We start from the raw sequence: 9191 nt of genomic DNA on the forward strand, positions 1-9191 counted from the left end.
TTGTGTATCTTTAAGGGGCTTCCCTACCCCCAGGGGTAGATGCTCATCAGTCTATGCCAGCCATTATAATTTCATTTCCCTTATCAGTGATTTGTTACACATGGTCAAGTATTAGAAAAACAAGACAAAGAGGAAAGTCTAGTGAGAGGCCTCTGGGATTGTTTTCCTCATAATTAAAAAAGGAGAAATAAAATAGGGACTTGCTTGTTCCTGCCTTTGACACTGCCACGTGAGGCCTTTATGTTAAGACCTACTTGTATTCTTTTTGTGCCCAAAAGGGGAAAGTCAAGAGACTCCCAGAGAGAGTGACCAGGAGCCCTCACATCATGGAGCTGAGGAGGTAACCAACTCGGATAGCGCCGACCTTGGGACTTCCTGTTATGCGAGGTAGCGAATTATTCTCGCTGTTGAAGCCACTTTTCATTTATTCAGCGACTTGCACCTAAAGGATCCTCGCTGATACACCTGTTTTAGTGTTATTATCTATGTTTGAAGGAGGTAGGAGAAGGAGTGAGGGGGTAGCCCAAGATCCGCAGATCTACCAGCAGGAGTAGGAGATCCTCTCACGACCTTGGTGGTCACCCCCGTGGAAGTACTAGCAGCTTAAATGCCAGTATTTGGGAAAATAATCTGCTTTTTTCACTTTCTTTTTTCCTGAGACCCGACCTCAGGCTTTCACAGTCTCAAGTTTTCTTCTCATTTGTAAGACATCCTTTGTTTCTGGGGATTTTAAAGTCACAGCTTTTTTCCTCACTTCTTGCTCTGGCCCTTAAGTATTTCATTAGCTCCATTCACCACATTAGATGAAGAGTGTCTTTAGCTCCGAATGATTATTAGTGGCTGTTCAAGAACTGACAATAAAAAGTCAACATTTCGGACTTCCCTGGTGGCCCAGTGGTTGAGTCCGCCTGCCAATGCAAGGGACACAGGTTCAATCCCTGGTCCGGGAAGATGCCCCATGTCTCAGAGCAACTAAGCCCATGCGCCATAACTACTGAGCCTGCTCTCTAGAGCCCACGAGCCACAACTCCTGAGCCCATGTGCTGCAACTACTGAGGGCTGTGCACTTAGAACCTGTGCTCCGCAACAAGAGAAGCCACCACAATGAGAAGCCCGCGCACTGCAACAAAGAGTAGCCCCCGCTCGCCACAACTAGAAAAAGCCTGCACACAGCAACCAAGACCCAAAGCAACCAAAAAAGAAAAAAAAAAAAAATTCAACCTTTCACTAGTGACTGGCGTGCAATGGTGTATAATTTTGTGACACCTAACAGGGTTCTATGCTCTGTAGATCACAGGACTGGGAATGGCTGTTACTATGGCTGCAGATTTTTCAAGGACGGTATTCTTTTGAACAGAAGACCCTGCAAACAAATTCTCAGATTCTGTCTTTTGTTTCCAGTCTCATTTGTGGCTCAGGTGAAACTATTTTTTCCATCAGGATAAAACTGTTTAGAAGTTTTTTTCCTTCAATAAATACAACCTTAAATAGTATATAACCTTTAGAAAATGCTCTCTTTTCATTTTAACTTTAGAGTAGTTATCTAATGAAGGCAAGATATTCCTGAAGGATAGGCAAAACTGGGAAAATTGTGTGTTCCAAACCAAAAAAGAAATCACAGAATGTTAACCAAATCTTAACTTGAACCAAATCTTATTTTGCTAAGTCTTCTTTTTTAGTTCTAAATTGAGTATTAAAGCATAGAGCGCAATGACATCAATACATTCTCTTAGCATAATGCTATGTATCCCAAAATGAAGCATGGTATTAAATACGAATTCCTCCACTTGGGGTTTGCATCCCATGTTTTCTCAAAGACTTTCCTCAAACACCCCCTCTCCTGCTTCAACCAATTCTCAGTTCTTGATGGAATATTACCATCAGCATACAAACAAGCACTAATACTGGTTTTTTTCAAATCAAATCAAATAAAACCTCCCATGACTTTGACCTGAATCATCTTCCCACCACTCTTCCATTCCTTCCCAATTCATTGTACGTTTTCTTGACAAATATAGAGTCATGTCAATATGATCTTCTACATCCAGTCCAATCAAGTTTCCACCCCTTCTATTCCAGAAAAAGATCTTGTCAGGGTCACACACACACAAATTTATCCAGTGGTCACCGTTCTTTCCTTAACCAGACCTTTCCATTGCTTTCAACATAACTGCTCACTTTTCTTCACAAAACTCTCTCATCTCTTAATGTCTAGGACCCCATGTGCTTGTAACTGAGTGCCTGCATTGTTAGCTGCTTCATCACAGTCTCCTTCGCTGGTCCTTTTCTCCTCCTCCACCACTAAATGTCCTGGGCTCTCTAGGTGACATGTTTTCAAGCCTATGGCTTTAAATAGAACTTGTCCGCTATCACTTCCACATCTGTACCTTAAGATTCAAACATGCCCTAGAACTCCAGAATCATATACCCAACACCCTGCTGGATATTTGTCCACAGGTTTTTTAAAAAGCATCTTAAAATTAACACAGCCAAAATAGTACTCTTGATTCTCCATAGAACTCAATTACCAAACTCTTTTCTCACATTAACTGTTCTGAATAAATAACACTATCCAATTTTTTAAGCCAAACTTTCAGGGATTTTTCCTTATTTCTCACTGTCCATCAGAATCCCCACTCCCAAATGTACACATATAAATTATCCACGTATCATGTAAAATTTGCCTTCAAAACATATCCTAAATTTATCTTCTTGTTTTCCATTTCTACTGTTTAAACCATCATTGCTCAGATTATTCACAGCACTTTAGCTAGTCTCCCTGCTTCCATTCTTCTCCCTACACAATAGTTTTCTGTTTGGTTTTCCTTATTAACTTTATTGAAGTGTGACTTACATGCAATAAAAAAGCACCTATTTTAAGTTTGCCGTTTGATGAGCTTGTCAAATGTATACACCCATATGATCATCAACCCCATCAGGATACAGAATATTTCCATCACCCCCCAAATTTTCCTTGTATCCATTTGCATTTTACCCACCCTCACCTCTGGCCTAGGCAACAACTGATATGTTATCCGTTGTTGCCTAGGCCAGAGATTACTATAGATTAGGTTTACCTCTTCTGTAATAGTATATACATGGGTTCATATGGTATGTGTTCTTTTGTGTCCTAGGTAGCTCAGCACATTTTTTGAGATTCGTCAATGCTGTGTGTCTAGTAGTTTGTTTCTTTTTATGGTTTGGCTATACCACAATTTGTTTAAGAAAATATCAAAGAAAATCTTTGTGATCTTAGAGGATGAAAGTACTAAATAGGCTATAATAAAAAATTAACACCATCAGTTCATCATGATGAACTGCCCAAAATTAATGTATTAAATAACTTAGAGCCCAGGGAGATGATGCTAGGAAATCTACCAAATAAACCATCTAGTCTAAAAATCATATAATCATGAGGAAGTATACTTATAAGCCCATTCTTCAATGGGGAAGTACTAAGGTTCAGTAATTAAACATAAGAAGTACATAAATAGTGAGTTTGGGGGAAAAGAGATTGTTTTCTGGGATAATCACACATAGGTGACAAGCTAAAAATGGCATAAAGTCCATTGAAATTGGTTACATAAAATTACAAGGTATCTGAGGCATCTGCATTCGAGACAATATTCTCCTCCAGTTAAGGTATGGAAAATTAGACATAGGGCATTTCCAAGTAATGTAGTCAATACTACTGTAGTATTAAGTGGACAGGAAGTCCTGCTTTTAAACTGAAATTGTTCCTATTAGCTTTAATAACTGATGTGAGCACTTTTAAAGTCTGGATAGCCATTAAGGATTCATTTCCACAATATGCCTCCATTTAATGTGAAATCAGATGGAAGGTGTCCCAAACAACTGTTCAGTTTCTTTTTTTTCAGTTATTCATTAATTAATTTTATTTTTTGTTCCACCTGTTGAATGTGCTCTTTAAAAAGACTTTGTATGTTCCATTGTTCAGTGAATTATTCTATAAATTTCAGGTATGTCCTGCTGGTTGATATTTTATTCACATCTTTTATATCCTTAGTAATTTTCTGCAGAAATTTCAACTATAATGTGGATTTGTCTCATTTTGTTTGCAGATTTTTTGCAGTTTTTGCTTCATAGATTTATGAATCTCTGGTACTAGGTTCACAGGGATTCAGAATTGACACTTTTATTTTTATGAAATTCCCCTTCTCATCTTTGTCAATATTCCTGGTTGTGAGGACTTCTCTGTATATTTTCCCATTCTCTTACTGTTGGACTATCTGTAACTCCATATTTAAAATGCACTTCCTCCAGATGATATAAAATTGGATTTAGCTCTTAAATCCAGTGTAATATTCTTTGGCTTTTTTTAAGAAAGTTTAGAGCATTTATAATTAATCTAATGATTTACATGGTTGTTTCTAAGTGTACCATCCAGCTATTTGTTTTCAATTTGTCCCATACGTATACTTTTTTGAGTTTTATGGTTTTATTAACACGAATACAATGTGCACACAAGCTGCCTCTTCATTTTCTTCGCTGTGCAGCCTGGCATTGGGATTGGTACTGACAGCCAGCTAGGCTGCTCTTTCCACAATGGCTCTGTGGTTCTTAGAGGAGACGATGTGAGAAATCACAGCCCAGTAATATATGTTCCAGATCAGCAGCATTTCAAGCTCCTTGACATTGTGGACAGAAACTTTCAGAAGTCACTGGTCAGCAAGTGCTTTGTTTTCTTGTTGTTCCAGTAACCAAAGTTGGACATCAAAATCTGGCCCCTGAATCTCCTGCACACCCTATTGTCATGCCCCTGGGCTTCTGCCAGTTCTTAATTATGACATATCGGTCTGACTGGTGCTGGATGGATTTGTTGGTTCTCTTTTTGAACTTTGGCTTCATGAGAGGTCTGAGGGTGGCCATGATGCTGAGGAGGACGTGTCCCATATATTTTTTGTTCTCCGTCCCTGCATTTTGTATGACTATTTAAATATTTTCAATATTCAGTTTTTCTTTACCATGGTCTTACTAGCTATAACTTTTACGTTTATGCAGTAGGAGCTCTAGGGTTTGCAATACGCATCTTATCACAGTCTTTCTTCAAGTAATATTATGCCTCTTGAGTTTTAATGTAAGAAATGTATAACAGTATATTTCTATTATGCCCTCCTCTTATTTATACTTTTATTGTCAAATAATCTACATCTTCATATGTCATAAACCCCACAAATATATTATTTTATAATTTAAACAATAAAATACACTTTAAAGAAATTTTAAAATGAAGGAATTTTTAAAAAATTTACCTACATAGTGACTATTCACAGTATTTTTTATTTCTTAGTAAAACTCTGGTTTACTCTTTCTTCAGCCTGAAGAAATTTACTATAAATTTTCTTCTTGTGCAGATCTTTGGGTGATGAGTTCTCCAAGGTTTTCTTTTCCTGAACATATTTTTATTTTAGCTTCATTTCTGAAGAATATTTTTTCTGGATATAGAATTTTAGGTTGACAGACCTTTTTTCAACATTTTAAAGATGTTGTTCCAAAATATTCTGGTTTGCATTGTTTCCGATAAAAAGTCAACAACTTTCTTATGGTTATTCCCCTGCATTTAATCTCTCTTTTCTCTGGCTGCTTTTAAAATTTTCTCTTTAACAATGATTTTATAAAATTTGAATTATGTGCCTTTGCTTTTCTTTTTCTTGATTAGAATTTTTTGAGCTTCTAGGACATGCAGCCTTATAATTTTGAACAAATTTGGAAAATATTAGCCATTATTTATTCAATTCCTGTAAACCTCCTTCCTGGAACTCTAATAACACTATTGTTAGAGTTCTTAGTACCATCCCATATTTCACCAAAGCTAAATATATCTGTATGGATAATTTCTATTGTTATGTCTTTAAGCTCACTGATATGTTTTCTGTGGTGTTTAATCTGCACATAACGTATTTTGGGTTCTAGACATTCTATTTTGTTCCTTTTAATATATGGAATTTCTTCCTCACTATGTTCATGTTTACATCAAACCTTGAATGATCTGGACATTTCCCTTTTCCCAGTGCTGAGGCACCTGAATTAAAGTTCAGGGGTCACCTAGGTAAAGTACAGGGGAATTACTGTTATACATTTGTCACAGTGAAAAATGATCTTTCATCATAGGCCTCTCTTCCAGTCAATGGGTTCATGGTCTGAGAATCAGATCACATCTGGAATCTAGGGGGAAAAAATTGTGGGCAGCTTTTTAATGGGCAGCTTCCCTCTGCCTCCTTATCATTTATTTTTATTTATTTTGATTGTACATATTATGCAAAATGCTTGCTTGCTGCATATTCAGATTTCTGTAAGGACTAACATATCCTGTTAACCATTTCTATATCTCACTGTGAGTCAAGCTTCCTCATCTGCCACACAGATCTTGTTGCTCGTTGTGATCATTGCACTTACCTTGCTTTTCATTGCTAAGCACTACCATCTCCGCTTTGTTATTTTGAGATGCAATCAAATTAATTGCTATCAGGATTCCCAGTCCTAAAACAGCATCTTTTACTGTCATTCATAGCCTAGAGAGAACAGCCATCCCTGAGCTCCTAAACAATTTTTGTTCCCCTTTCACCAGTTACTTGCTTAGTACTGTCACCTGGCATGTCCTCTAGGCCTTCGCATGAAATACTGTCAGCTGTTTATCCAGCTTTATGTAATATATCCTACCTACCTCTCTTTCGGAATCCTTTTTCCATCATCAGCCCTGATAACTCCGACATTCCTACCTAATTTATTTTGTGTCACTATTTTTTTTTTACATGTTTCTAATAGCTATCCTAGGAGAGAATAGCATGATCTCCCACTGTAGATGCCAGAGTGTTAAATTCTATTTCACAGGACTATCTCCCATATTGATAAACTCCCCCATCCCCAACTTTCTTTTTTGTTCTGTTCCCCCTCATTCAGCATCCTCAACATATACAATCCTGTGCATCTACTCTTGTCTCCTCATGCTATATTGGTACATATTAGCCAAATCCTGCAGCAACGGCAGCACATAGTTTTCCTCATTCCTTAGCAAGCCTAATAGTTCTCCATATGGATGTTCTGGGATTTGTGCTGGTACTATCTTAGATCGGGTTTCCTGAAAATGGGGCTTTTTAATGGGAAAGTTAATGGACAATGCTCTTAGGAAGTTCACCTGGAAGAATGTGAGAAAGGCAGAATCTGGCAGAAGGAGAAGCTGAATCACAATGTACAGTTGACCCTCGAACAATGAGAGAGTTGTTGAACAACCCTCCACACAGTTGAAGATCTGAGTATAACTTATAATTGGCCCTCCTTCTATGTGGTTCCTCCTTATACACAGTTCTGCATCCATGGATTCAGCAACTGCAGATCGTATAGTACTGTAGTACAGTAATGACCTATTTCTGGATCTCAGTGCTGGTTACACAGTATGTTTAGTGTAAGAAAATCCACTGAGTTTTAAATTAACAATAGATGGAAATTAATGCAGCATATTGTAATTCAGTGAGTTTTTTTTATGGGTTAGAGGTTTAGAAAACAGTTTTTAAAAATCTTTATTAAAAGATACTTTTCAGAGCCAATTGTTTTCAGAAAAAATAGTTTTCTTAAATGAAAATAAAGATGAAAAGACAAAACTTTAAATACTCTAAAAAATTTCCCCAGAGTTGGATTTTTTCAGTTTATATAATGCAATCTGCTTAAGCTGATCTATTCTAAACAGTCTTTCACCACTGTGACAGTCCAAAGTTAACAACTTTTATTTATATATGTAAGGTCCTTCCAGGGTACATTTGAATCATCAAAGACAGACAAAGATGTGTTTAATTTCATTTAAGTCTATTTGGTTAAATTTTCTCTCTTTGAACATCAGTAGAGCCATGTGTGATATCTAATGGAAAATATTTCAGATTATTTGCTTAAGCAGATGGTCATGTGTGAGTCTATCGTCTATTATTTATATTTTAAAGTCATTTAATTTTAGAACTATATAATTTTGTTCTCTATTTTCTTCCTTCCTTCTTAGGTGTACACCTAATACATAGATGGATTACAAAAGTATAGGAACTAGAATGTTTATAACATCACTGTTTATAATAGGCCAAAACTGCCAACTACACTATAAATGCTTATCAGCACTAGAAGGGATAAATAAACTGTGGTATATGTCCATAATCGTAGTATGTAACAATGAGAATAAAAATCAAAATCCACGTACAACAATATAAATGAAACTCACAGACATATCAATTGAAAGAAGTTCAATTATTCATGAAATACTCATGAATTCAAAGTTCAATAATTCATGGCTGAATAATATTCTGATGTGTGTGTGTGTGTATCAAAATTTGTTTATCCATTTAGCTGTCAACACTTAGGTTGTTTCCATGTCTTGATTATGAAGTAATGCTGCAATGACCATGACACTGCAGATGTCTCTTCAACATAATGATTTTGTTCTCTTTGGATATACACCCAGAAATGGAATGGCTGGATCATATGGCAGTTCTGTTTTTAATTACGTGAGGAAACTCCAAACTGTTTTTCATAGTGACTATATTAAAACACTTCCTGATGTGAAATTCCTATACACTAGCAATGAAAGATCAGAAAGAGAAATTAAGGAAACAATCCCATTTACCATTGCGACAAAAAGAATAAAATACCCAGGAATAAATACCTAAGGAGGCAAAAGACCTGTACTCAGAAAACTATAAGATACTGATGAAAGAAATCAAAAATGACACAAACAGAAGGAGAGATATACCATGTTCTTGGATAGGAAGAATCAATATTGTGATAATAACTATACTACTAAAAGCAATCTACAGATTCAATGCAATCCCTATCAAATTACCAGTGGCATTTTTCACAGAATTAGAACAAAAAATTTTACAATTTGTATGGAAACACAAAAGACCCTGAATAGCCAAAGCAATCTTGAAAAAGAAGAAACGGAGCTGGAGGAATCAGACTCCCTGACTTCAGACTATACTACAAAGCTACAGTAATCAAGAGAATATGGTACTGGCACAAAAACAGAAACATAGATCAATGGAACAAGATAGAAAGCCCAGAAATAAACCCACACACCTATGGTCAACTAATCTATGACAAAGGAGGCAAAGATATACAATGGAGAAAAGACAGTGTCTTCAATAAGTGGTGCTGGGAAAACTGGACAGCTACATGTAAAAGAATGAAATTAC

At 36.5% G+C, this 9191-nt stretch overlaps 1 pseudogene; it reads right to left on the minus strand.

Annotated features, from left to right (window-relative positions):
* Nucleotides 1-4451: 4451 nt before the first annotated feature.
* On the minus strand, nucleotides 4452-4890 carry LOC130706715 (60S ribosomal protein L32-like; annotated as a pseudogene).
* Between the last annotated feature and the right edge of the window lie 4301 nt (nucleotides 4891-9191).

This window comes from Balaenoptera acutorostrata, unplaced genomic scaffold, assembly GCF_949987535.1.
Source record: "Balaenoptera acutorostrata unplaced genomic scaffold, mBalAcu1.1 scaffold_583, whole genome shotgun sequence".
Lineage (NCBI taxonomy): Eukaryota > Metazoa > Chordata > Mammalia > Artiodactyla > Balaenopteridae > Balaenoptera > Balaenoptera acutorostrata.